Source organism: Lycorma delicatula, chromosome 5, assembly GCF_047948215.1.
Source record: "Lycorma delicatula isolate Av1 chromosome 5, ASM4794821v1, whole genome shotgun sequence".
In the NCBI taxonomy this organism is placed as follows: Eukaryota; Metazoa; Arthropoda; class Insecta; order Hemiptera; family Fulgoridae; genus Lycorma; species Lycorma delicatula.
The window spans coordinates 73,761,098-73,788,491 of record NC_134459.1 but is presented as its reverse complement, the minus strand read 5'-3'; the positions used below and the strand labels follow the sequence as shown (position 1 = coordinate 73,788,491).

Genomic DNA, 27,394 nt, shown 5'->3' with positions numbered 1-27,394 from the left:
GTAGCATCTCGTTCGAAGGGTACAGTTAAATAGCTGAGTCATATAAATTACACCCTTAGATGGGAGCATAGTAAGCATATTGTTTTTTGGTAATTAAGTCAAAGCCAGATGCTTTATTTGAGTTTCATTCATCACTCTTAGCACCTCCCTAAATGAGAAGGGTTTAATCTGAAGGCTCATTAGAATTGGTTATAAAAAAAAATCAGTTATTTAACAGCTTATTTTCGAAGTTAAAGGTTCCAACCCTAGTAAAAGTTAGCTTTTTTTTTTTACTGATTTGAATACTGGACAGTGCACACCGGTATACTTTGGTGATTGGGGTTCAATTAACCACACGTCTCAGTAATGGTCAACCTTTTTCTTAAACCCATCCTCCCAAGGCCGGTCCTGCTAGAAAACCCGATGGATTACTACTGCAAGGATAATATAAGGATTATTAGTAGGCCTTAGTGTGCACAAAATAACACTTCATTTAAATATCATACGTATCATCCTCATCTCATTGAGCTAGGGAGGGTTGCTTATTGTTCACTTTTTGAACAGAATGAGACGTACACATTAGGAAAAAAAAAATTAAAAATATAATTTTGTGCCAAAAAACAGTAAAGTTTCAGCAATTTTTTTTAATTTTAAAGAATCGAAGAATGTAAGGTATAGAAAACAAATTAAGTAGAAGAATGATAGATATAGATATATATATATATATATATATATATATATATATCTTTAAGTAATAAGTTAGTAAGTAATAATAAGTTAGTAATATGAAATTTGCTTATAAAATCAAACGCTTATAATAAATAAATTAGACAAAATTTATGTAGAAACAAAGAATTAAGTAAAAGTTAGTTAATACATGCTAAAAATACATTAACGAAACAAATTACATGATCCTTTGCTGAAAAGTTTAATAAATTTTTTTTAAAGAAAGCTAAAAAAGAAATCTTCTAGGAGACTGTATATGGAAAATAAAAATTAGAAAATCTTAAAAATTACATTTTATAGTTACACCTAGTACAATATTTTTATTATTATCATTCAATTTATATATAATTAATTGATTTTGTTTACTATGATTTCGTTAAACTGTAATATATAAAACGTGATCAGTTTCAAAATTAAATTTTTTTTAATATTTCGATGATTCTGGTATAATTTTAATAATTTCATTTAGCGCAAATCCTTTAATTAATTTTGATGTTTTTTACGCTAAAAAAGTAAATAAAAACCTATTGAAAAAAATACCGGTGACAATGGAAAATAAGTCTTTTTTCGTTATAATTTAAAATAAATTTTATTTATTTTGTGTTTGTCATTCGCAAGATATTATGAATAGTATATTTTTGACAAAACAATATTAGAAATTTGTATAAACAACACTTATGAAATAATTCATTAAGATTGTCAGGACAGTATTTTTTTACGATTGTCTAATAATGAATTAATTAGATAAAATGGTCGATATTAGAATTTGAATTTTGTAATTGATAAATTTAAAACTCAAACGTTTTCAATGTTATATGGAATTCTAAATATTTTCATGAATACTAAAAACCTACTGATCATTATAAGTATTTTTATAAAATTATTATTGATGCAAAATCAGTAATTTTTTAGTGTAAGCTTAATACTAATGTATATTGTTTTTTTTTTAGAAATATTAGGTACAAAAGAAGTCTATAATAAACTGTATTCATGTTTTCGCTGTAAAAAGATCTCATAGAAATGGCTATTTACTACAAAAATGAATTTTTTAAATATTTTAGGTAAGTTGATGGCTTTAGTTCAAGTTCTGTGAATTAAAAAAATTATTGAATACATTTTTTTTTATTTGAAACTAACAGTTTACTTAACTAGTTCAATAGCATTAAGTGATTTTACAGATGAAACTGATCTGTATTTGTGGCTCTCCACGTTTGCGCCCTACAATACAATACAATTTCTTTTTTTCTCACCCATAAATAATTACTATAAAAATTAGGTTTTCGACCGTCTCTTTCTACAAATAAATGTTACAATGTAGCGAAATTAATTTATTTAACAACAGAGTATAAATAATGTGATAGAGCAGGTGTATGTTTTTGGTACAATTTTAATGTATTTTGGTGTAGTAAATTGCAGTGATTAACTGGAATGACAGTTATTACGTATTTTACAGCAAAACGTTTCTGCTTAAGTTATTAAATAATCTTTGAATATATAAAAAAAAATAATATGTAAAATTTAAAACCATTCACTTCAACATATATATTTATATCGCTTCTCCAGAAACTAAATTTTTACAATGTTTACTACTAAATTTATATAAAATTATCTAGCCTTTTCAAGCTAGATAGATAACTCTCTAGACCTCAAAGGTAAATCAAAGAACTATTTCAAAAAAAAAAAAACAAATAAATAATTTTTTTAAGAAATATTAAATTTAAACTTATGATAAATAAAAAATCATATATATGTATTACTGTTTATTTATAAATATGTTTTTTTTTTGTCTTGAGTTATTTGACTGGTTTGATGCAACTCTCCAAAATTCCCTATCTAGTGCTAGTCGTTTCATTTCGGTATATCCCCTACATCCTACATCCCTAACAATTTGATTTACATATTCCCAACGTTGCCTGCCTACACAATTTTTTCCTTCTACGTGTCCCTCCAGTATTAAAGCGACTATTCCAAGATGCCTTAATATGTGACCTATAAGTCTGTCTCTTCTTTTAGCTATATTTTTCCAAATTCTTCTTTCTTCATCTATTTGCCGCAACACTCTTCATTTGTCACTTTATCCACCCATCTAATTTTTAACATATGTTTTATTTATCAAATAAAAAATATATATATATAAATCTATACAATATAAAATTTATATATGTATTTCTATATAGTAAATTAATTAACAAAATTAAAAAACCCTCAATCGAAAAATCTCAAAAGTCAGCAAGCATTACAAACTAGAATTATATTGAAATATTTTATTGAAAATAGAAAACAAAATTAAAAAAGGGACAAAGGAATTTACTAAATTAGTAAAATACTTTGTTTTAATAAACAGTATATCTAGTGATAAAGCAGGCAATTTTGAAATAACTCCAGTTATATAGAACACAGAAGAGGCTCGTACTGGGATGATTAACAATGTTTTAGTGAATTCCTCTCGCTGGTATCCGATATAGAACGAGTTTTCGGAGAGTGAGATAGAGGGAAAGAAGGAGAGGAAAAGAGAGAGAATGAGTGATTGACAAAGAGGGATAAGAGGCGGCGAAGAAGAAGGGGAGATGTAATTGTAGTTCAGAAATGTTTTATGTGCAGTACTCTGACGTAGTACATTATTTGCTTGTAAATAGCCAATCACACTGCAACACACAAAATTTTAATTTTAAATACGGCAGAGTTAAAAGTATTGTTATGATCGTTTTATTACTGAATGAGAGGTTTGGGTACAGTCCCATAAGATGTTTTAATACTTTTGATTTATTTATCCTTTTCTTTAACTGATAAAGGATAAACATCTTTTGATTTTTATGTAGTTTACTACAATCAGAAATTCCTATCTGTAATGAATCCATCGAATCATATAGCAGAAGCAGACTCATAGAGTATGTAAGTTTGGCTACGTTGAACACAAAGTTAATATCTAAAGTAGACTAATAAAATATTCTTATTACTAAAAATATTTTTGTTATGCATATTCCTGACCGAAAAAAATCTGATGTGGACAACACATGCCTATCCCTTATACGCCTATTAAATTACATTTACACATTTAAAAAAAAAATTAAGTACTTAAAATTTTATTTCATCAAAATCTTCTGATATATTTTCATATTTTTTTTTTTTATTATTGAATTATTTTTCATCATAAATTTTCTTTTAGAATGAGAGGTTAATAATTACTAATAAACCAATATATTTAAATTAAAAAAAAACTTAAAAAAAAAGGAGAACAAAAATCTGATTCGAACCTATAGATCAAAATATTTCATTAATTAAAGTTTTATTTGGCTATAGCTGTGGAAGTAATGGAATTAAATACCACTTATGACATATCGTTGAAAAGATCTCAATTAGGGCTTATTACTGCAGTTAAGCAAAAGTCCAGAAACCAATTTTGTTCTGGAGTTTGGGCTTTTTTGGACACTTTTGGTTTAGTCGATTACAATAAAAAGTGAAGGTGCACAACTATATGTTACAACAGTCCTATATCCAAAATTCCAACATCTTACGGCTAATCGTTTTTGAGTTATGCGAGATACATTCATACGTACAGAGGCCACGCAGAAACTAGTCAAAATGAATATTTCCGTTGAAATCTGGAAACCGAAATTTTTCGCGATCACAATACTAAAAGAATACTGTAAAAATGAAAATAGCTTACTCTTAACGTTTATTTAAGAAATAAAATTTGTTACACTTTGAGTAAATGAAATTAAATATATGTTAATTACGTTATTTTTTTGTATCTAAATTACATACGTACAATTTTAAATTAAATAAAAAGTTTGAAATGATCTATGGGCAACCCTATTTATGATCTACTGTGATCTATAGGCAAGTCTTTTGACTATTTTACTGTTGTAAATTAACCAAAAAATTGAAATGTCTTTTATGCTAAAACGGTGCAACTGTATAAATACATATATAAAAATTTTTTACGAGGAACCTGATAAAATATGATAAGAATTTCCTTATTTTCTTTTTTAAGAAAAAATAAAATGTAACTCTAATTGATGTTTAATTTATAAATTACTACAACTAAAACTAATTTGTAATTACAGAAACAAAAAATCTTTTACATGACGTTTGAGAGAGTGGGAGGGAGTGAGAGAGAGAGATCGGGAGGGACTGAGTGAAAGAGAGTGTTTACTTGCGGACGCGGGAGAAAGTGCTTTTCCAATTGTGTGTTTTTCTATAAGTACTACGTAGTAGAATAATCTTCTTAAAAAGGTTTGCTTTCGTAACATTTTTATTAGACCATTAATATTTTATCTACTGTTAATAGACTTATTACTTCATTCATATCGTATTATAAGAAACCCAGGTATAAGTAGTAGTCGTATATAAAATGAACTTCTGGATTTTTGTTAACAAAAATTAAACGTACACTAAAAAGAAAAACTAACTCCTCACTAATTAAATACATATGTAACAAAAAATATTGTTAATTTTTGAAATTACAGTATGAATTATATTGTAAATAAATTCTTCAGAAAAAATAAATCTTCCTTTGGTCTGTCTATGTGATGAAGTTTACATTAAAAAACTAATTATAATATTTATTATAATATTAATATATATATATATGGAAACGTATTTTCCTTTATAATAAATACTGTAGCCTATATTATAAGATTGTTTTAATAAATGTCCACCGTCTTAAAAATATTTGTATGAAATCAGTTTTAATCGTTTTGAAACGAAAAATAAATTTTCTTCAAAATGTTTTAAAAAAAATTTTAACGAGATAAAAAAAAATCCTTGACAAAAGGTTGAGTTTTAGAAATGTTTGATCACACAAAATTGAAGTTATAATTTCTCAACTAAATTTAATTAATTTATCTGGATTGGAATTAGAAAAAAAATATCTAAACAAAGAAAAACACATTTAAATTTACTTATTAATTCAGAATAACGAACAGAACTTTCTTTTACTTTCCCAGCTATAGCTAAAAGGGAATGTATTGGTCCAAAATTCATTGGTAAAAAATATCGGATTTTTTCTTATTTTGACTCTTCATGACCTTCGTTGAGTCTAATAAATAAAAATAAAAACAGAAATTCCCGGAAGATGTATGTACGTATATATGTTCCGCACATCTCTTATTAATATCTCCGGGGTGGCTCAATAAGTTCTTTGAAAATAACTCATTAAATCTCTACATATACATATGCATGAGGCATTGCTGGCATTCATTTTTGGGAAAAATTAAAAAAGGCGATGTGTATCTTTTCCGCAATTTTGAATTTTGATTTTTTGTGTAGTAGTCTTAGAAAAATGAGTTTTAGTACGATGAAAGTACTCTTAAGTTTTCTAAAATTTTTAAATTTGAAGTTTTCTGAGTCAGAGCTGTCAGGTTAACATTATTTCTAAACTATTTTCACCTGATATCGTGAAATCCAGTTGATAAAAAATATGAAATTTGGGTAGAAATATTCAGCTGTATATTCAAACAAAGATTTAGCTATAAATCCAGTCTAAAGTGGACTGAATTATAGCTATTTATAATTTTTTCAGATAAAGGGATATTGCCATTGTTTTATCTATTTATTTCTACTGAAAGATATTCGGGAGGCGTTGGCCAAACATAAGGGACTGATTCAGGACATCAAAGTAATCAAAAAAATTCATGTGTACAAATAAAATGAAATATAATTTCAATTTTCCTCTGAACACCACTTTTCCCCACAGAATTAACTATATAGATTTCCAAAAATGTGTCGGCTAAGTTTAAGGGGCTGATTCAGACACTAAAATAATCTAAAAACTTCATGAAGGAAAAGCTCTATTTCCCTTTATTTTCGCCGTCTTTGCCATTTTATGTTTTTTTTTCAATAAAAATTTATATCATAAGAATGAATTATATTTTTTAATGAAATTTAATATATAAGTACTCAAACAATCTCCTAAAAAATAAATAAGTCTGAAAATTCCAAAAAAAGGAATTTGTTTTTTTAATCATTAATTAACTCTGTAAATGTAGTTTTAAAACACTATTCGGTTTTATTGGATAAAATTTTTAGCCTCTTATGTAAAAAAATGACTATTCATACGTTAAATTGGATTAACAAATAGCTAAAATAATTTAAAATTTTCAGACTGCATAATTCCAGTCTGCAACCCTACAAAGAAGTAAGATTGTACACGATTTCAGATTTATTAGTTTTCTTCTATTATTAAATATATCGTGTACTAACACGCGAGATTTTGTTTAAATGTTTCCTTGTAAGGGAAATATATAATGGATTATTAATTTTTAAATGAGGAACATTCGATCCCACTTAGTGAAATATCAGCAGTATCCTCAGGAACATTCTTCAGAAACCGATTTCTATAATATTTTATATAAATTTGATTTCCAGAATATTTTTCTATTGTATTTCATAGTTTAATTTATCGATTTCACTTAAAAATAATAAAATTATCACAAATTAAAAATCCAACGATGTTTTTGAAATAAAGGTCGGTCAATTTCGAAGCCCGGAAAGTTATTAAATCCTTTCCAGGATGTTTTTAATACATTTAAAAGCCCTCATTTTTAATTTTTTATGATTACTTTACCACATACAATAAAATTTTATGCGTGGAAATATGAATTCGAAAATGTTTGTATAATGGAAAATATTTTATAATTTGTTATAAAATATTTCAAAATTTTCTAAAAGTGATTTTTTGTTGATATTATTTGTGATCCGATGAGAGGATTTAAAGTCCCTTCATGTTTAAAAATTGATTTTTAAAAAAGGTCAATAAAATATATTTTATTTTTTTTAAACATGTTTTCCGCTGATGTATTTTTAGAATGATTAAAAAGGTGTTTTAACCACCTTACCAACAAAAAAATCTATTTTCTCAAGATCTTTCGGTTTTTTCAAACCATCATCAGGAGATTAAAGAAATATTATGTCAAAAATTAAAACGATAATAGTCAAGACTGTTTAAATGTCAACAGTATACTAAGATCCTGCTGTTAAAATTCAAACAGTTATGACAGTATTATTTTAATTTTTGACTTTTTATAATATTTTTTAATTTCCCGATGATGGTTTGGAAAAAACCGAAAGATCTTGAGAAAATACATATTTTTTTGCTTGTAAAGTAGTTAAAAATTGTTTTTAATAATCTTTTATTGTATTTTATACAATAAATTGTTTGTATACAATTGTTTGGTGGGTTTCATAGGTTCAAGTAAGTGAAAATTATGTTGAAGCATCCGTGATATTTAAGTTTCAAGCAAATTTAATGGATATATTATAATGGGAAAATTTTAAATGACAGTGATAAAAAAAATAGAGAAACTTTCATTATTTTTGCTGAGGTAAATAAATCGTAGATATGAATTTTTGGGGTTTTTTCAGTATTTTAGAAAACTTTTTGGTGCTATTTATTATGATGTACATATCTACCTACATGTAGTATTAGTAGTAATGGATTTGTAAATTTTTTTAATATATTTATCATTTATTATTGGTTAAAATATTTTACAGAAATGTTCCGAATGATTCTAAGTGAGATAATCATTTTTTTTTAAACTGTGTTGTGCAATATTTATTTATGATAAACGTCAATTCTACTCGATTTGATAACGGGACAGTTAAATTGCTGATCTAATAATAATAATAAATCATAACAGATAAATAATAGGTCTGTAAAGTGTACGAGAAATAAGCATATGTATCTACAAAATTATGAATGCGTGTGGTGTAATGAGCGATTGCTAATGAAAACAGAGTTAAGCTGAGGATAATAGGTAACATGCTGCAAGGACATGCTATTCCATGTCTAATGGCCCTCACCACTGTCCGACATATAAACCCTTGCCCAGTGTGTACCCACTATCGTATCCCCTTATTGTGCTATCCTGTTAGCATGCAGTAACTACTGACCACTAAAGACACATACAGGCACACAAATCCTTCATATTGCATACATTGTATACGTAGTGTACACAGTCAATCAATTGCCGTTCTAAGCGGTTTTGACCACTAATGTTAATTTATTCAACTGGAATAACAAGACTGATATAAAGTTTGCATATATAATTAATTATTCATAATTGTATCAATAAGTTAATTAGGCAGAGTCTCTTTAACTGATATGCAATATTAAAATCTCAGATAAATATTATAAAATAACTGAAGTTGAAAGAACTATTTAAGTTGCGGTAATGTAATTTCAAGTACGCACTAAGTAACAAATGTCATTTAATTAGAGCAAAAATGTAAGTTATTCAACGCAAAAATAAAACCAAACAATAAATACACAGAGAATGTAAGTAAACAACGTAGATAAGGACGACAAAACTAATATATTAACAAAATGTGTAACTTAAATGAAGGAATTTGTTTAATAATAAAACACCAAAAGAGAACTCCCAATTTAGTTTGACAAAAATAATTCTACTTTTAATCGTAATGTAATTTACTTAAAGTTACTTGAAGAAGTATATTTAAAAATTGATGACATTTAATGAATTCAATTCAATGAATTGATTAAATCGATTTTAGAGTAATATAAAATTAGACATATTTTAAAACATTATTAATTTTTAAAAAAATGGTAGCAATTTTGTTCAATTTTGCTAATAGATTCCATCCAATTTGTTTCTGTTTGTTTTCCAAACAGTTTAGAAGATTGCTTGAAGTTGCTAAATATATTTTCAGAAATATATATATATATATATATATATATATACACACTTTAAATTTAGAATCCTATGCACAAGTTTTTTTCTTCATATTTTTCAGTAATTATATTTGAAATTTTAATAATTCTTATTATATCTTTAATAACGTTGAAATAGTAAGTTGTAAACGGATATTATGTAATGTGTGCGCACAGACATGCTGCAGAAGGGAACATTTTGATAATTTCTTGTAAAATTATATGCTTTAAAAATTTATTGTATTTAGTAATTTAGGATAAAAAAGGCTTAAATAGATTTTAATGTTAAATATTATGATAATTAAAGTAAGTAATTATTAGTTATTTTGTATTATTAGTGCTATTATTGTGAACGCTGTACTTAGTGTGTTTGGGCAATCAATTTTAGCGTTAACCGGTTAAAGTTTGTTATTCGATGTAATGCTGGAGGTAATATTAAATAAAAAAGTTATTATTACGTAAAATATTTAACTTAGATAAAAATATGTAACTTAAACACAAACGCATTTATGAAGAACCACTTTTCACGTCGTTTTTTTTCGTTTTACATTAAAATCGTTTTTCACATGTCTACCTTCCAGTTTAATAAAACGATATCGTTTTATCGATATAATCGATAAAACGATATGGTTTAATAAAACCATATTGCTTCAATATGGCGGTTCCAGGATGCCAGATAGAAATTTCTAACAAACATTAAACTAGTTTTTTTATAACTATGTAGATCGGTACTTGTTTCTACTTACTTCCTAGTATAAGTCGTACTGAAATATGAAGTCGTTTCCATACTTAATATCACTACCTGTATATCTATATCACACTTATATACATGTATATATATATATTTAATTAATACAATTGAAATTTTGATAAAACTGAACATTGCGGAACTTCCCCATTTTTAATTCAAACCACTCTCTAAACACAGTAGACAGTGCAAAATAACTTTTTAACCAAAAAAGATGTGGCTGAAAAATCATCACAATTAATACTGAACATTAAGAAACTTACAAAACATTACGGAACTTCACAAAATTTAACCTCTCACTTTATATATGTCAGAATGTAACTAAATCAAATTGTCAAAACCGCACTACCTATCGGATTTAATTCAAACTACTTATTAAACACAGTAGTCGGATAAAAATATCCCTAAACTACTTTCTACTGGTCAGATCGAGGATTTCAATAGCTTTAAACCTTCTCCGGGCAACACGGAACATTTTGCAAAAATTCGCGCGTAAATCGGTCAAGTAGTTTTTTAGTCTATAGCGGACACACATACAAACATTTCCTTTTATATATAACAAAAAGAAAGTTTGTTTGTTTGTTTCGTAAATATCTCGACACCGGCGCCACCTTTTTCTTTCTTTTTCCTGTTTAGCCTCCGGTAACTACCGTTTAGATAATACTTCAGAGGATGAATGAGGATGATATGTATGAGTGTGAATGAAGTGTAGTCTTGTACATTCTCAGTTCGATCATACCTGAGATGTGTGGTTAATTGAAACCCAACCACCAAAGAACACCGGTATCCACGATCTAGTATTCAAATCCATGTAAAAATAGCTGGCTTTACTAGGACTTGAACGCTGGAACTCTCGACTTCCAAATCAGCTGATTTGGGAAGACGCGTTCACCACTAGACCAACCCGGTGGCTTCGACACCGGCGCCACCTAGCGGGTATGGTCTTCACACAACTAATATATATACTGAATATTAGCCAGATCGGATCAAAAATGCAATTTTTCCAAATATTTCAACACCAGCGTCATCTAGAGGGTCTATTTTTTGCAAAAATATTTCTTTTCACGTATATTTTGAATGTGAGCCGAATCGAACCATAAATACAATTTTTCGAAATACCTCGACCCCAGAGCCAACTACGGGTTCAAACTAATTCAAAAACATTCGTGAACGTGCGCACAACTCACCAAAGTTTCATCGCTATCGGATGAATCGTATAGAAACGCATACGGGACAAACAAACATTCATTTTTATGTACATAGTGTACATAGGTAGAAATATATATATACATACGGAGTATCCGAGAAGGATTTGCTAAATCTCTTAGGCGTATTTCTCTCATTAAAGTAATGAAAAAAACTTCATAAATACATGAAACCGAAAATGCATCGTTAACGAGTTACAGCGTGTGAAATATTTCATTCCAATTTCTACTCCTCCGCTGAAATGAAGCCCTATTAAATTTTGGGAAGGTAAATTAAGGAACGAATATAGTGGTTTCTTATAGTTTATGACATGAAAAATTAAAACAAAAATGGGTACCAGAAAAAACAGTAACCCCATTACTTTCTACGAAATAAGGTGTAATAAACAAAAAAAATTAGTTGTAAACACCATTTTTTGCATTTGGCGTAAATCAACTTTGTTAAATTATCAGTAAAACAAACAAAACTTGTTGAGCTGATAGAAAATTTAATTAAGACCAGTTAAAAAAGAATTCTACAGAGAAAGTTTGAAAAAAAAATTATTTTTAAATTAATTTCCTATAAGTGGAATTTCCGCATGTTTCTTTTATGATCAAAAAGGAAGAACATTTCTAATTAGTTGTAACTCAAAAACAAAGTGTTTAAACTTATTTAAGTGAACATTTCGTAATTTTTAATTGAAAAATACGCCTGTAAAGCATTTATTAATGACCTGAAAGTTTTGTAATTCATTTTTATTCAAATATTTTGATATATTTTATTTTTTGGCTGATTACTGAAGAAACATCTTTGGAATTATCTAGTCAAAATTAAAGGATGATAAAATTTGAAATATAAATCGTAATAAGTTAATAAAGCAATTATTAAGTAACATAGACTCCTAAATTTCATCAGTAAATATAACCAAAATAGGAAAAAAGTTCTGAAAAAGTGGTATTTTAATTTACCTGAAAATTTTTAAACATCATTAAATATTTAATATTACACATAACTACAATCACCTCAGATACAATTGTTGAAGAAAATCATTCAGTTTACGTTAAAGGCTAAATTATAAAAAAAGCTGACAACACAGTTGTAGGACTTTCCCGTCACGCGACTTTCTTTAATGCATGGCTTACTCACACAACTTAATTTAGAATATTTATCAATTTATGTAAATATATTTTTTGTTTATTTAATTCAATGATTCTAACTAAAGCGCGCGCGCATACCTTATTTCATTCGCATCGGTGTGGCGGTACTAGCAGCCACTTTAAATTCTTCCTTATACTTTAATTATTATTCGTTTATTTAATTGATGATAGCAATAATGATGGCTTTATTAATGGACTGAATATTTCTGGTCCTACCTACGCTGAGAAAGTTACAATGTGTGGACGCTCTGATATAAATGTTAATGGATATAAGGATAGGCTGAATGCTTCGGTCTTACCTACGCTGAACGAGTTAAAATGGATGGATCCTATAGTCAGCGAGCAACTGTTAAACAGAATTTTCAACGGCTCATGTATATCGTAGACCATACTTTTCAACGATTTGAGCGAATGATGGGGATTATAATGGACAGGATGTTTGGACTATTCCTGATTCGTTTTGAGAGATAATGTACAACTTTTTCAAACTAGCACTCTAGAAAGCTAACGGCTGTCTGACAAAAAGCTGGATTTGGAAGCCTTTTTAAATGGTAATAAGATAGACGTAATGCTTGTGTCTGAAACACGGTTCACTGATAGACATTTAATCAAGTTTCATGGCTATACAATGTATTGCACGAACCACCCATCAGGAAATGCGCACGGCGGTACCACTATTATTATTAGAAGTACGTTTTCTCACTATCACTTGAACACAAGCAGGACGTTTTACAGACCACTACCGTAATTGTCCACGGTGGATGATCAAGGTTTTCTGTTTCCTCCATTTATTGACCAACACGACATGCTGTGTAAGCGGATCAATTTACGAGTTTCTTTAGATCTTTTGGTCCAAGATTCATCTGTGGTGAAGATTGGATTCTAAGTACCTACAATGAGGTTCGCGACTGACATCACCAAAAAGCAGACAACTTTTCCGGTCAGTGGCTGATAATAATTTGGAGTGTTTGTCGTCGGGGCGACCAACCTACTGGCTTACGGATCTAAATAAAATTTCCGATCCCCTGGATTTTTTCGTTTTCAAGTTTATTTCTAGGAGCTATTTGCATGTCGAACCACAATTTTTATTTGTCGTCGGATTATACACCGGCTGAACTTTCAATATTTATTGTCGTTAAGGTAACTGCTAGGTCTCAAAATTTGTTTAATAGATTTACCAACAAACGACGTTTTCAAGACTTTCTGGAGGAGATTGTACGATTGGTCGTGCCTTTGAAGTCACCGGCCGACGTGGGAAATTCAGTACACGAGTTAATCAAATTAGTTCAATCAGCGTTGTGGGTCTCCAGGCCCAACTGGATATTGCTCCCCCTGCTCAAAATACGTAGTTGGTCTTCATCACAGAAAATATAGAAGAACGCCGGAGATTACAACGCGTATGGCAGAGAACTCGTTACCCTGCTGATAGGGGAAAATTTAGTAGGGCCTCTCAAGAACTAAAAAGGTTAATTCGGGCATGTAAAAACGCATCGTTTAAATCCTACATTGAGAATAACTCTGTTGCGCAGGCTGCTGGGTATCTAGGGAGCGAGGTGGCCATGCATTGGACTTTCACAACCAATCCACCGACCTGGAAACGGAGTATCAAGAAATTTCGGACTGTTAAGCGGTAGTGAGGTGGTGCCTGTCTTGCTGATATTAAGACTATCTTGATGATCGCTTTCTAACTGAGGAATTAGTAATTTTTGAAGCATGTCCGGTTTTGAAACGGGCCGTTCTGTCTGGATGAATAACAATCTGTCTCCAACGAAGGTTTGGTGCCAAGAGTAAAAGAGTTTAAATCGTGTGCCTAATAGAAGGCTCCCTACAATACTCTGTACGAAAATTACTTTGAACTGTAGATGCTGACTAAAAATCGTAAAACTAAAACTCACAGCGAACACGTTTCGTATCAGTAAATCTATCCATTTTTAACAACACTGGTGACAGCTCTGGTGGCCGTATTTCGTACAAATTAACTAGTCAAAACTTCACGAGTTTTCCTATGAAATGATATCTGAACCAAATTTATAAGTTATCTAAATAAACTTTTATATGCTTTTAAAGTTGTGAGGTCCTTTTTGAATTACCCGGTATTTTCTAAGGAAGCAATCAATAAATTCGAGTAGAAAAAAGGAAAAATAATATCTTTCCTTAAATTTACATTGTGACTAATTAAAACTGCATCGGTGCTTAAAATAAAATAAATATTTCTATTTAGATTAAGGTATTAAAATTTAGACAATTAACTAAAAGATTTATTTCCAGGATTGTAGGGATTACCAGTATCTTTTAATTATCATTTTTTAATTAATTTATAATGGCTTTTTGTTTTTTAATATAATTCAATTTTTCAAAACCAGTTCGTATTCTTTTTCTTGAATGTAAATACGAAACTAGATATGAATACGCTATTAGGTAAATAGAAAGTAGTGGCGCTGGTGGAAATTAGGTTAACGTAATGGGTATTACCATTATGAAAATTTTAATGAATAAAGGTAGCTTGTTTTTTAGTATTATCTAAAAAAAAAATACTAGGAAACAAATTATCTTCTTTTTACATTATAAAAATAATGAAAAACTATCATGATAAAAATTTACAATAAAAAAAAAAATGAAAAGAAACAGAAACATATAGTTTTCAATAATTCGAAGAGCTGGTCTTAGCATAATAGTTTTCCTAGTTTCTTGCGTCTCAAAAAATTCTTTTCTTTCTATCACTGTCACAGTCTTACAATTACTTTATTTGATCTCTTCTTGAAAGAAAACTGTAAGTAAAATTTATATTTCACTCTTATAATATTCATTCTTTTTTAATACGAGTATTACGTTCATTCCTAGGCGAGTCGCGTAACTGATTAACTTTTCTTTTATCAACTTTTTTAGTTTCTATACTATTATTAAATTTAAATTGAAATTTATTGCCATGGATACACATATTACAATAAAAATTAACTATTGTATAAAGTTAAAAATTATTTATCATTAAATTAATAAGTAATTAAATTTGGATCTTTTTCGGAATTCCCCCCACCCAAAAAAAAACACTTAATTTTTTAACCAATCGGCCAAACATCGATGTATTTTTAATATCCAATAAGAATTAGCTGGGAATATCAATGTGGCAAAATAAATAAATCAAAATTGGTACTTTTAGTCGTTTCTTCCCTTCTAAAAGTTTCCAAAAGAAGAAATATTGATATTAACAATAACCAGGTTGGCGAAATAACCCAATAACCAGATATAACCATTTATATTTATTTATTTTATAAATATAATCTAACGAAACTTAACCTACGCTCGCTTAGCTTGCTAAACTTACTAATTAACAATAATGTTTTAAATATTTAAATAAATTCAGTAATTATTGCAATTATTTATTATTAAAACAATCAAAACATTACTGTTAATTAATCGAGGTCAGCGAGGGAAGCAAGCGTAGATTAAGTTTAGTTAGTTTTTAATATCTAAAATATGTTAATATGGTGAATGTTTAAAATGACCAGTATGAAAGAGCATGTAGTGTGTTATCGGGTTATTTCTCCAATCTGGTTATTGTTAATATGAATATTTCCTGCTATTTTGAATAATTCATATTCCCACTTAATATGTATTGGATATTAAAAATACATCGATTTTTGGCCGATTGTTTAAAAAATTTAGCGGTTTTTTGCGAAGGAATTTCGAACAAGATCCTTAAATTTTTATATAAATAAAAATATTATCATTGACCCATGAGCAAATTTCCCTTTGCTTATGGAAATTTGCCCTTTCCACCAATGTAGTTGCATTTTACCTTCCTTAATATTTCACCAAATTCTTAACGCAAATTTGCGAAAATAAAAATAAGTGAAATGAAAATAAACCAAAAACCCAGTGAAATAAAAGAAATATAAATTAAGTCAATAGAGAAAATTATACGTAAATACTAATAAAAAAAAGAAGAAAAAACACAGTAACAGTCATTGAATGATACTGACTCAGCATCTATGTAGAAAAAAAGATTTAATACTAAAAGTAAAATTTGATTAGAATTATTATTGATGTCAATATTTATTTTTATTCAGTCTAGTTTCCATAATAGGTTTAAAGAATCATTTTGTCATTTCACAAAAAATTTTTTTATATATAAATATTACAAACTATTTTTTGTTTTTCATCCAAATTTTACTATGGATATTTTAAACAGACAAAATAATCTTAATTTGAGGTTATGTCAACTTTGTGTATTATTCATACGCGCGTATGCAGTTAATCACAGTGCTAAGTGAATCTAAATTTGATGCTTGTGCGTAGGGTTCAACTCGTTATTTTTAATTATTTCATCAAATTACCCTTAGAATAAATAAATTTTCTTATAAAAAAAGTATATTTTAATATTAAATAAAAAAAAAATTAACCGCTTCTTAGTTTTCTCATTTCATTTTACGTTTTGTGTATTTCCTGCGCTAAAAAATATGCATAATAATTATACAAAAAAAAAATACACAAAATAAAATAACGAAAAGTCGGTCTTCTTGCACAGAACTGGGAAAGAATTTATTTAATTTTATTCTTATGATCTTTTTTTCTAAAAACTCAAAATTCATTTAAACTGCTTAATAGACAGATATAAGCTATATCTAATTTTTATTTAAAAATGATAGAATACGGGTCTGAAAATCTTTATAAAAAGAATATTTTAATGAACATAATAAAAGATAATTTTCTAGTTAACCTTCAATTTGTTAAATATATCTTTAATTATTTAAAATTAATTATTAAGAAAGTGATAAGATTACATCAGTAATTAGCAACCTTTTGAATAAGGTTTATTACATACACACAGCAAAATATTTTGCCTACTATCTTCTCACTAACATAAAAAATATATATGTAGTATTTAACCGGATTACTAGACGAGCAAATTTTACCAACGGTGTGAGAAATCGTCTTATAAAATCTAATTTTTATATGACATATAATGTTTGTAGCTTTAATTTTTGCGTGGTTATAGGCCTAAGGGTCCTTTTCCATTACAATGTACTATTTTTTCTCATTTATTCCCAATTCTCCAATGTATCTTGTACTCTTATACTTTTTGTTTCTCTTTCATCTTCTAACACCCGTATTGTCACATCCTTTATCAAAAAACCCTTTTCAAAAGCTTGCTTATCCAATTTTTTTTCCAAATAACTCTTTCAACAACGTCTGTCCTTTTCGTTTCATCTAAGCTCCACCTTATTCGTTACTCAATCGGTCAACTTTGAACATTTCTACATACATTTTCAACTACTTTTTTTTTGTAAATTTCAATACGTCAATCTGTACAACAATATATTATAGCAGGTAGTGTTTTAATAAACTATAACTCAAATTAAAATCTATTTGGGTTACTTCCTTTTGTTAAATTCTTGATAAAAAAATAAAGTTAATTTTTCACATCTCCAATTTATTACCAATATTTCAAAATATTTGTATTTCTATACAGGTTTTGTGAAGTTCATTACGATTTACTTTCGTATTATTTTTTATAATTTACAATTCTCTCATCAACTAGTTATTATCGTATCATAATCATCTCAGCGTTTGATATTCCGCCAAGCGGCGGTTTCTAACTACTACTGCTCTTTTCCGTTACTGAATGGAGATAATAGTAGTGCCTTTTCTTGTTTGTACACTCTTCTCTTCATGTAATACTTGCCAATATTTTTGCCATCATTAATAAATTCCGGTTCTTCTTTTCTCTGCTCTATTTTTCCATTGTTCCTTCAGGAACTGCCAATCCAAGAACTGTTCCTTCTCAGTTTGATACTTATCCAAGTATCAAACTGTTTTTCATTTCTTTTCTTTTCTTTACTCAGTTTTTTCATTTTACTTCATTTCATTTTAATTCAGTTTTTCGTTTTTTAATCAGTTTAATTCTCTTTAGAAGTTCTTCGTTTATTATTTTATTCACACATTTTTTTCCCATCTTTCTTTAGTAAATCTACATGTCTAATGTCCTAATCTAATTGTGATTATTACCGAAAAGGTTTAAAATTACATTCAGGATTGTAACATATCTTTTCATAACTGAAAATTAGGTTAAATTTTACAATAAACTATTTCAACCGTTTTAACATTTATTTTTAACAAATAGAATGTTTTATGTTGAAAAAATTAACTTATCGTAAAAAAAAATGTAAATGACGGTACGCAAATTAATCATAAAACAAAATAATTTTTTATTTCGATGTACATATTATATAGCTTGGATAAGTGTATAATAATTTACATTTCGTCTATATATTTTTTTTGACAGTGGCATAATTATTATTTAAAAATGGATGAAAAACAAAATTATTGTTTCATGAAATACTAAATACAATATAGGAAAAGTATAATGAATGTATAAATTTATTTAATAACTGTTATCATCGACCGTTAAAATTACCCTTCATAACGTACTCGATGTTAAAGCATTACAGAACTTCAATTAGCATTATAGTACTTGAATGTTCATGTTATAAACATGAATGTTCCAGTCCTAATATAAACAGTATGCAGATGTACTGTTGCCAGTATTGTAATGTAAAATTATCAATAAACGCATGAACATTTATGAACATAATCAACTATGCGAATGTATACAAACGATTTTTTTTACAAACTATGAGTAAACAACCCCAATATGAATTAATTTTGAAATTTATACAAAACATAGAAGTTATAATGACGGTGTAAACTAAGCATGGAAAAATAAAAGGGCAATAAACGGCAGAATTCATACTTCTGCTCACTATATTATAATCGAGCCTGTGATTGAAATTACACAGTTAGCAAAGAAAAAATGTGAATAATACAAGTTTTATAAAATAATAAATTCTTGAGTAATAACCACTTACTGCAAATACTAAATTGGTGTTTACATGTTTGATATTATAATTATATCAGACGGAATATGGTATGACAAGACTGATTGTTACAAAGGCTTACAATATGTTACAATTATTAAAATCATAAAACAAAGTTCATTAAAAAAATCTATTGATACATTAACAAACATTTCCTTTCAGTTATATTTCCCATACTCACTCGCCAAAATAAAAAAAAACCTATCTAAATTTGAAATTGATCTTTTATGATAAAACGCTGACGGGAATTGCATTTTAATGATAAGTTAAATAAAAAATTATTCAAGGTACTAAGAGCTGAATTTTGAGGTGCGATTATAATTTTTGCACACAAATAAATTTAAAGAAAATATTTTAATGTATTTTAATTATCAAAAAATTATTAATAATGATCAGGCAAACAATCGATTACATTAATTTAAAACAAAAATTGTCTAAGGAGGTGTAAAAAGAAAAACATGTGAAGTTCTAAGAAAGGTTTGCAATTTATCTTTTTATTTTATTATTTTTTTTAATGAAAATAAAATGAAGATTTGATTAATGAATGTGACTGAAATGATAAGAGAGAACCTGATGAAATTGTAAAGGAGAGACAAACTTGACTGAGTCACATATTATTTTCATCCAAAGATCATACAGTGCAAAATGGAAGGAAAAAATAAAAGAGAAGACAAACATTTGGACTGGTTACATAGTCAAAGAAGGAAGATAAAAGAAAAACTAGAGAATGATTTTTAGAACAAGGATAAAAGGCTGACATTCATTTTATTCATACCATAAAAAAGTTTTGCAGTCAAGAAATGATCAATAAAACAAAAATTCTTTGTCTTCGTAGAAAAGATAATTTTTTATTAAGAGCAAACTTACCTTATAACTCATAAAATATCATGTATGAGAAACTTTATTAGTTTTATTAATAAATAAACACAAAGATATTTTTTAAGATTAATTTTTTAATGATGATGAATTTTCAATTGCTTTATTATTTTTTTCATTGTTTTATGTAACTTTATTTGAAGTTAAACTAAAATATTCTTAACCCTTTTGAGTTACAATTTATTAATACTTTTATTGAAATTACAGTCCTTGAAAAGGTTTTTAACCCTTTTTAAATAAAAATACATATACAAAAAAGAAATTATTCAATGAAAATGAAAAAGTTATTAAAAACATTTTTAGATAATTTTAAAATATGATATTAATGTTTCACCACATTTATTTGTTAACCAAAATATCTGCTATAAGAACACTTTATCAATCAAAAAATCTTAACTCATTAAATACGCTTACAATAAATATAACAGTTTTACGGAATGTTGTCCCGAAGTAACAAAATTTAAAGGAAAAAACTATATTTATTTTTTAATTAATAAAATTTAAAAAAAAATTAATAACGGAAACCGAGCAATGTTGGGTTAGCTAGGGTTTATTTTGTGAAGATTATTATGTAATAAAAATATGTTTAATGTTAAAAATATCGAAAAAAGAAAGTATGATAATTTAATCTTAACGAACAAAATTAATTTTTAAGACATACATTCTAAATTAATTTTTATTTCTAACCAATTAATAAAGTCAACATATTTTATTATTATACAATATAGAGTAAGTAATAATGAGCAGTGTCTGACTTGTATCCATTCCTCGCTAATGATATAAAACTGGAAGCCTTTAATTAATTCATATCAGGTTACGTCATTATAAAAACTATTAAAATTCCTTTTTGGTTTGAATATTATACTAGTTATTCATAAAAATTATTCCTACGTAATTATAAAATCATTGCCAAATAAATATACATTGCGATAATATTTCATATATAAAATATTAAAATATCAAAACATTGACAGCACATGGTTACTACACATAAAAAACTGAAAATTCAAATAAAATATTTAGTTAATATGTTGTCATATCGAAGTTAAATATTACTTTTCATTCTAAAATTAAAACAGTAATTATTAACTGTAGGATTTAGAATTAATTTCATAGGATTCCTATATCATCATAATATTAATTTTAAATAATAATTTTATGCGAAGGCATATAGGTTTACACATGGAGAATGTTATCAACCCTTAAATAACTTTACAACAGTTAAAAATTAAATTTAGCAAATGTTTATACTTCGAAAAGTTATTCTTATTTCGATATGAGACCACATTAATCCTAGCATCCAGAAGCCCCCAAAAGGAGAAACAACTCAAAACATTTAAATAGAAATAGTACGGTCGTGATAGATTACTGCATTACTGCAAGGACATTAAAAGTAAAATAAAAACTAATGTAAAACACTTTGGGCTGTAAGTATCCTTACAAAAATGGCAACCGTTTAATATTTTTCATAGCTAGTTTCAATCATGGTGTACGGAATGGCCGGGAAGTCCGTTAGCATTGTTATAAATCAGGCCTTTTCTTTCTTTTTCCTGTTTAGCCTCCGGGAATTACCGTTCAGTTATTACATCAGAGGATGATGTATATGAGTGTAAATGAAGTCTAGTTTTGTATAGTCTCAGTTTGATCATTCCTGAGATGTGTGGCTAATTGAAACCTAACCACCAAAGAACACCGGCATCCACGATCTGGTATTCAAATCCGTATAAAAGTAAAAAAGTCTGCCTTTATTAGAACTTGAACACTGGAACTCTCCACTTCCAAATCAGCTGATTTGCGAAGACGCGTTCACCACTAAACCAACCCGGTGGGTTTAATCGGGCCTTACTGCTGCTAATTCTCACCGCTGTTATCGCTCACTACTGCTGGAAAAGTTGGGGAGTATAAGCCCTGATGGGGATCGTACGGTGTGCATTTGTGGTGGGATGACCTTTGACATAATCGAGTACAGAACGATGGCGGATACGAGTGCGTTCACTGTCGAAGAATATTTGTAGGTTGTGTGTGTGTGGGTCGACGAACATTCACACTCTGGTAAATTATTGGAGAACATTATGAATGACTTCTGTGAGCGTTTTAGGAAATCGTCACCATCATGGCAAACGTTACTGATATGAGAGAATAAAGGTTTTGCAACGGGAAGTATTCTTCATGCATTATGCAGCGGAAAGCCGAGCACTTGAGCTAAGTCGTTTGAAATTGGTGATAAACGATCATCAATGAAAGCAAAGCGCAAACGTTCTGCAGAGTTAGGTATGTTTTATCAGTGTGTGGATATGTACATGTACTTCGTAGTATATCTCCAGTAGTGTAAAAAATAGAGCGTTATGAGGTCGGGTAACTGTTAAATATTTTATTCTTAATGATTCACTATTGAGCAGCTATAAGAGACAGCATAGACCACTTTTGAAATTAGCTGTAAAAAAACTTTAAATTGCTAGTATTTAGGACCGTAATAGTTTGAAGTTTCTTACATTTTTTCAAGGTTTTTTAAAATGATGAGTCAAAATCCTATCCTTTCCATTTCATATTTTTGAATTGTCCCTTTGCTTGAGTGCTACCAGGATACGTGAGGTGCTGATTCCATACAAAAAATGAAATTTTTTCGAAATTTTAGCATTTTCTAAATTTAATTTTTAATTGTTAAAAAGTTATTTAAGGGTTAATAAACTCTGCATTTGTACCTATATATATATATGTATATATCATTAATATATGCATATTAATGACATATGAATTGCACACAAGTTCGTTGCATACAATTGCTAATAACAATTTTATCAGATTGAAAACATTATATAGACGGCAAGTTTAATAGCAAGGAGTAATAAAAAACTACGCAGACTTTTATCTCATGTTATGATAATGTTTTAATTTTAATTGATGTCTATTCGTATGTCAATCCATCTATATAGTCAGCAATAATAATATTGATAGAGAATAATTCTGGATCTCAGTTGTTACTTCAGCAGGGTGCATTTTTAACCCGGTTGAATTCATTAATACATATGAATTGCGTGATATTGTGGTCTGCTTATGTAGAAATTGTTATAACAATTTTATTTGTATAATTAATTACATGTGTATATGTATTAAATTGATGTAAATTGAATTTATAAAACGATCATGATTACTGCCTTTACAGACACTCATGTGAATAATTAATTGGCGTATTCTTTATGTAATGACAATTTTAATGATTTTTTTAAAAAATATAATTTACGTTCAACACTCACTTTAAATTTAACAAAAAAATATAACACTGCTCCACAGGATTTTCAGAACAAATATTAGTGTTTTATAAAGTATTTTTTATCACTTCGTTTTTGAGTTATCTTAATATTTATCTAATATTTTGTTATTGGTTTTTGAGTAATCATTCGCTATTTAACTAATGATGAGCCATCGTAGAATGATATCTCTCACTATGAATATACTCAATCTCTCAGTGTGGTTAAAGCCACCCAGTGGCTTTTAACTACAGCAAACTTATCTGTAGTACTAGTAGTAGTAGTACGTGTTAAATTGTACGAGTTGAGTTAGTTTTTATCGGTTAGTTTTTTCAGTAATGAATTTCAGTTTAATTCATAAATTAATTAACGTTTTTGTTTATTTTACGACAGCCTATATTTACATAATGTACCGGCAAACGCGTACGTTTAACAAATTTCCAAATGTTTTTTTCTTATGTCATTGATAATTCTTTACAAAAAGTTAGCATAGGCCAATTTCAAAATAAATGCCAATTTCAAAATGATGAAAACTGATTATGGGCTTTATTCGGTTGTCTAGATTAAGATAAATCGGTCGGTAGATTAAGAAAAACAACTGGCGCTGGATTAATTAGTATGATAAACTTATTCAATGATTACAATGGAAAAAAGAGCATTTGACTTTGCTATTCTTACGGTCGGAGTGAATAGAACATTATGACGACTTCGACTTCTATTTAATAAATTTCACTGGTTTATCTTCAAAAAATAAAAGTAATATTGTGCACCCTAATGACCCATTAGCTATGACACGAATTGATTACGGAGACGATTTACCTCTTCCAACAGCCTATATTGCCAGCTTCCTGGCAGGAGATTTTATATTCTGAGGAGGATTGTTCTGAAAAACCTGCAACGTCATAAACTTCAAGAGGGATGATTTCCTGTTATGAAAGTTTCTGTTATGATACAGAAGGCTTGATGTCTGGATCTTGGTATTGTTTATAATGCTTATGATTGAAAGTTGTTCACTGACTCATAAAAAAGTAGCTTAAAAGCAGTGCCACTGCTTAAATCAAACAAGAATCCTTCTTCTACACCAGCAGCGCGTGCTGTTGGAATGAAAGAGACATACGAATGTAAGTAATTAATTTTGAAAGCAGTATTCGTTGTACCTCAAATTAGAAAATTACTCAGTGGTGAAAACTTTGATAAAAACTTTAACAAGTTAAAGCTAGCGGTATGGAAGCCATTTAAGGATACTCCATGGTTTGTTTTCTTGGAAATAACAAAACAGAAAATTGTGATTTTTTAGTAAAAATTCTTTTGTTAAACTATAAAAATTTAAGTTGCCGGATGTTATAAAAAATTAATTTTTGTATTCCCATATTGATTTTTCTCATCAAATTTGGATACTTTGTGTCATTTATAGTCGAACGCTTCCACCATGATACATTGCAAATAGAGCAGCCAATCGTACGTAAAAGGAAGAAATAATTTATTTGTACACTACAGTTATCAAACATTTTAGGTACCTTTTATATTGTTATGTAATATTCTACAAGGTTTTTTTTTATTTAATAAGCTAAATAAAACATTAGTACTGATAATATATGTATAACACATTACAAAGTCTATTTTATTTAAAAAGTTGGACACTTTCAAAGTTTATATAATTTTGCAATTTATAAAGAATGTATAACAAAGAAGTTACGGACGATGGAGAAAAACTGAATTCACTTTTATATTTAGCATACAAAAAAAGAATAAAATTCACTACTTCTGTTCTGAAAAACGTTTCCCAGTTTGTAAATTAGTGTAATAGAAATATGAAGAATAGTAATATTACGAATACAACGTACACCCTCACGAAGTATATTCATGAGGATGTACTTTATGGGTACTTATGGGTTGATGAGGTTACTTATTCTTGGGGAGTCTGATAGAGTATTTACTCTATCACCAATCACTAAAGTTAAATTTTATATGTTATATCGAATTAGTTTTAAATCCTCCTTAGAATATCTTCAAAATTAAAGTATTGTATTTACTGTCTACCATTACTAGAAACATGATTTTACTGATTTAATCGCGATTCCCACAGTGTGGTTAAATTTCACCATTTTTGTTTAGACCTTGAAATAAAATCTAATTGTAATATCAGTACAGTGTGATCATCGAAAAAAAAACAATAATTATTCTTTTTATGGTCTCCACATCACCTCCATTTAGCCATCCACAATCTGCAACTGAAAAATAAATAGTGGAAAGCTGGAATGATTTAGGCTGGAAGAACACTAAAGTGTAGTTTAAAATTTAATATTTTGGACAGAAGTAATAAGTATGTGTAACATATAGTATGTTACACATATCTCTGGAAAATTAATTTATAATTCATTCGATCAAGAAAAAAGTTACGTACAATAAGATTATGGAAAATGTTTAAGGGCTATAACCTTGGTCAAATTATGGAAACAAGCTACAATAATTACAAATAATTATATAATATCTGGAATAAAAACAATTTTCTCCAAGAACCTTGTCAAATGAACCAACGAAGTAGGCTGCTGCATTCAAAGAAAAAGACGATTCTTTCTGGATCTAAAATGAGGCACTTGATAAACCAATATTTTTTATATCACTTCCTTTGAATACCTTATTAGCAAAAATATCATCCTGATACAACCGCCATCCTTCAGGGAACTAAGACCTTCAGGAACTACAATGGGCATTATAATAAGACGCTTCACTAAAATCTCTATGGGTGAAAAAGGATAAGGAAGTCTCTAAAAAAATTCATAAAGTGTAGTAATCTTTACTATTACTTTATATTGGAACGCAGTATTTAAGCATCTGCACAAGACCATTGCCCTACATAGATCCAGGATATTTTGAACATTTTGTATCAAGCAACAGATACATTAAAGCAGTCCAGTGTTTAACCTTGCTTTGGATGCTGTTCGAAAAACATGTTCATTAAAGACAGTTTTGCAACTAACCAAAATATCCAGATCCTTAATTGTTTCGTCTCAATATATTTGACACTGACCCACTTCAAAGAAATATTTAACTTTCAATAATTTCATAAAATCGTAACGAAGATGTGTTTTTTTTTTTTTTACATTGAAGAGCATTCTAGTAACAATGCGTATTTTATCAATGTCACTTTGTAGTTGTATTCTGTTAATTTCACTCTGAAAAATCAACTGATCATCTTTACAATTGACCTTAATGCAATTTTCAACAAAATCCGCAAAGTAAGTTATCTCAGAAGAAAAAAAGATGGCGTTGTCAATTATCTAAAAAATGTAAAACCGAAGGCTAAAATTAGAATTTTAAGGAACACCTGATGGAACAGTACATACTAGAAAACTTACCCAGCACCTTAACTTTAAATGTTACATCAAAAGTTTAGGAGCTTAACCAACATTGTACACTACCTTTGATACTGAAACGACAGATTTTTTCAAAACTAAATCATGAGTTACCTTGTCAAATGCTTTCTGAAATTCGAAATATACATGAACGCGTTTCCTACCTACCTCAGGGTCTAAGAACAATAAAATTTCGTTACGATTAATCTCATAAACACAAAACCATGTTGATAAAGCAGAATACTACGAAAGAGAACAGAATATAATTATTACTGGATAATTTTTTCAAAGAGTTTTATAACCTCATTCAATGCTGATACAGAACTATAATTCGAAATTAAATGGATACTCAGAGTTTAAGAATAAGGGAAACCAGAGTTTCATTCCAACAAGAAAAATTCGATTTGCTAGCCAAACAATTTAAAAATAATGAACCATACCAGAAATTTGATTATAAACTGTGGGATACCATAATTACAAAATGCAGTACCCTTTATTCAGTTATGGATTTTATTTCCCTTTTTGAAACAAAAGACACATTAACAGCATCCGTATTGTAATTTCTATCACAGA

The 27,394-nt window shown here is 28.4% G+C and overlaps 1 long non-coding RNA gene across 2 annotated transcripts in view; it reads left to right on the top strand.

Moving 5' to 3' along the window:
• The first annotated feature begins 3,426 nt into the window (after positions 1–3,426).
• The window catches only part of LOC142324455 (uncharacterized), a 196,396-nt gene continuing 172,428 nt past the window's right edge, over positions 3,427–27,394 (top strand). The window contains exon 1 of one of the 2 annotated variants that reach the window (XR_012756293.1): positions 3,427–3,597. This is a non-coding gene — a long non-coding RNA (uncharacterized LOC142324455). Of the gene's footprint in view, positions 3,598–4,845; positions 4,942–27,394 lie in introns of those variants that run through there. The other variant, XR_012756295.1, reaches the window with a different exon arrangement.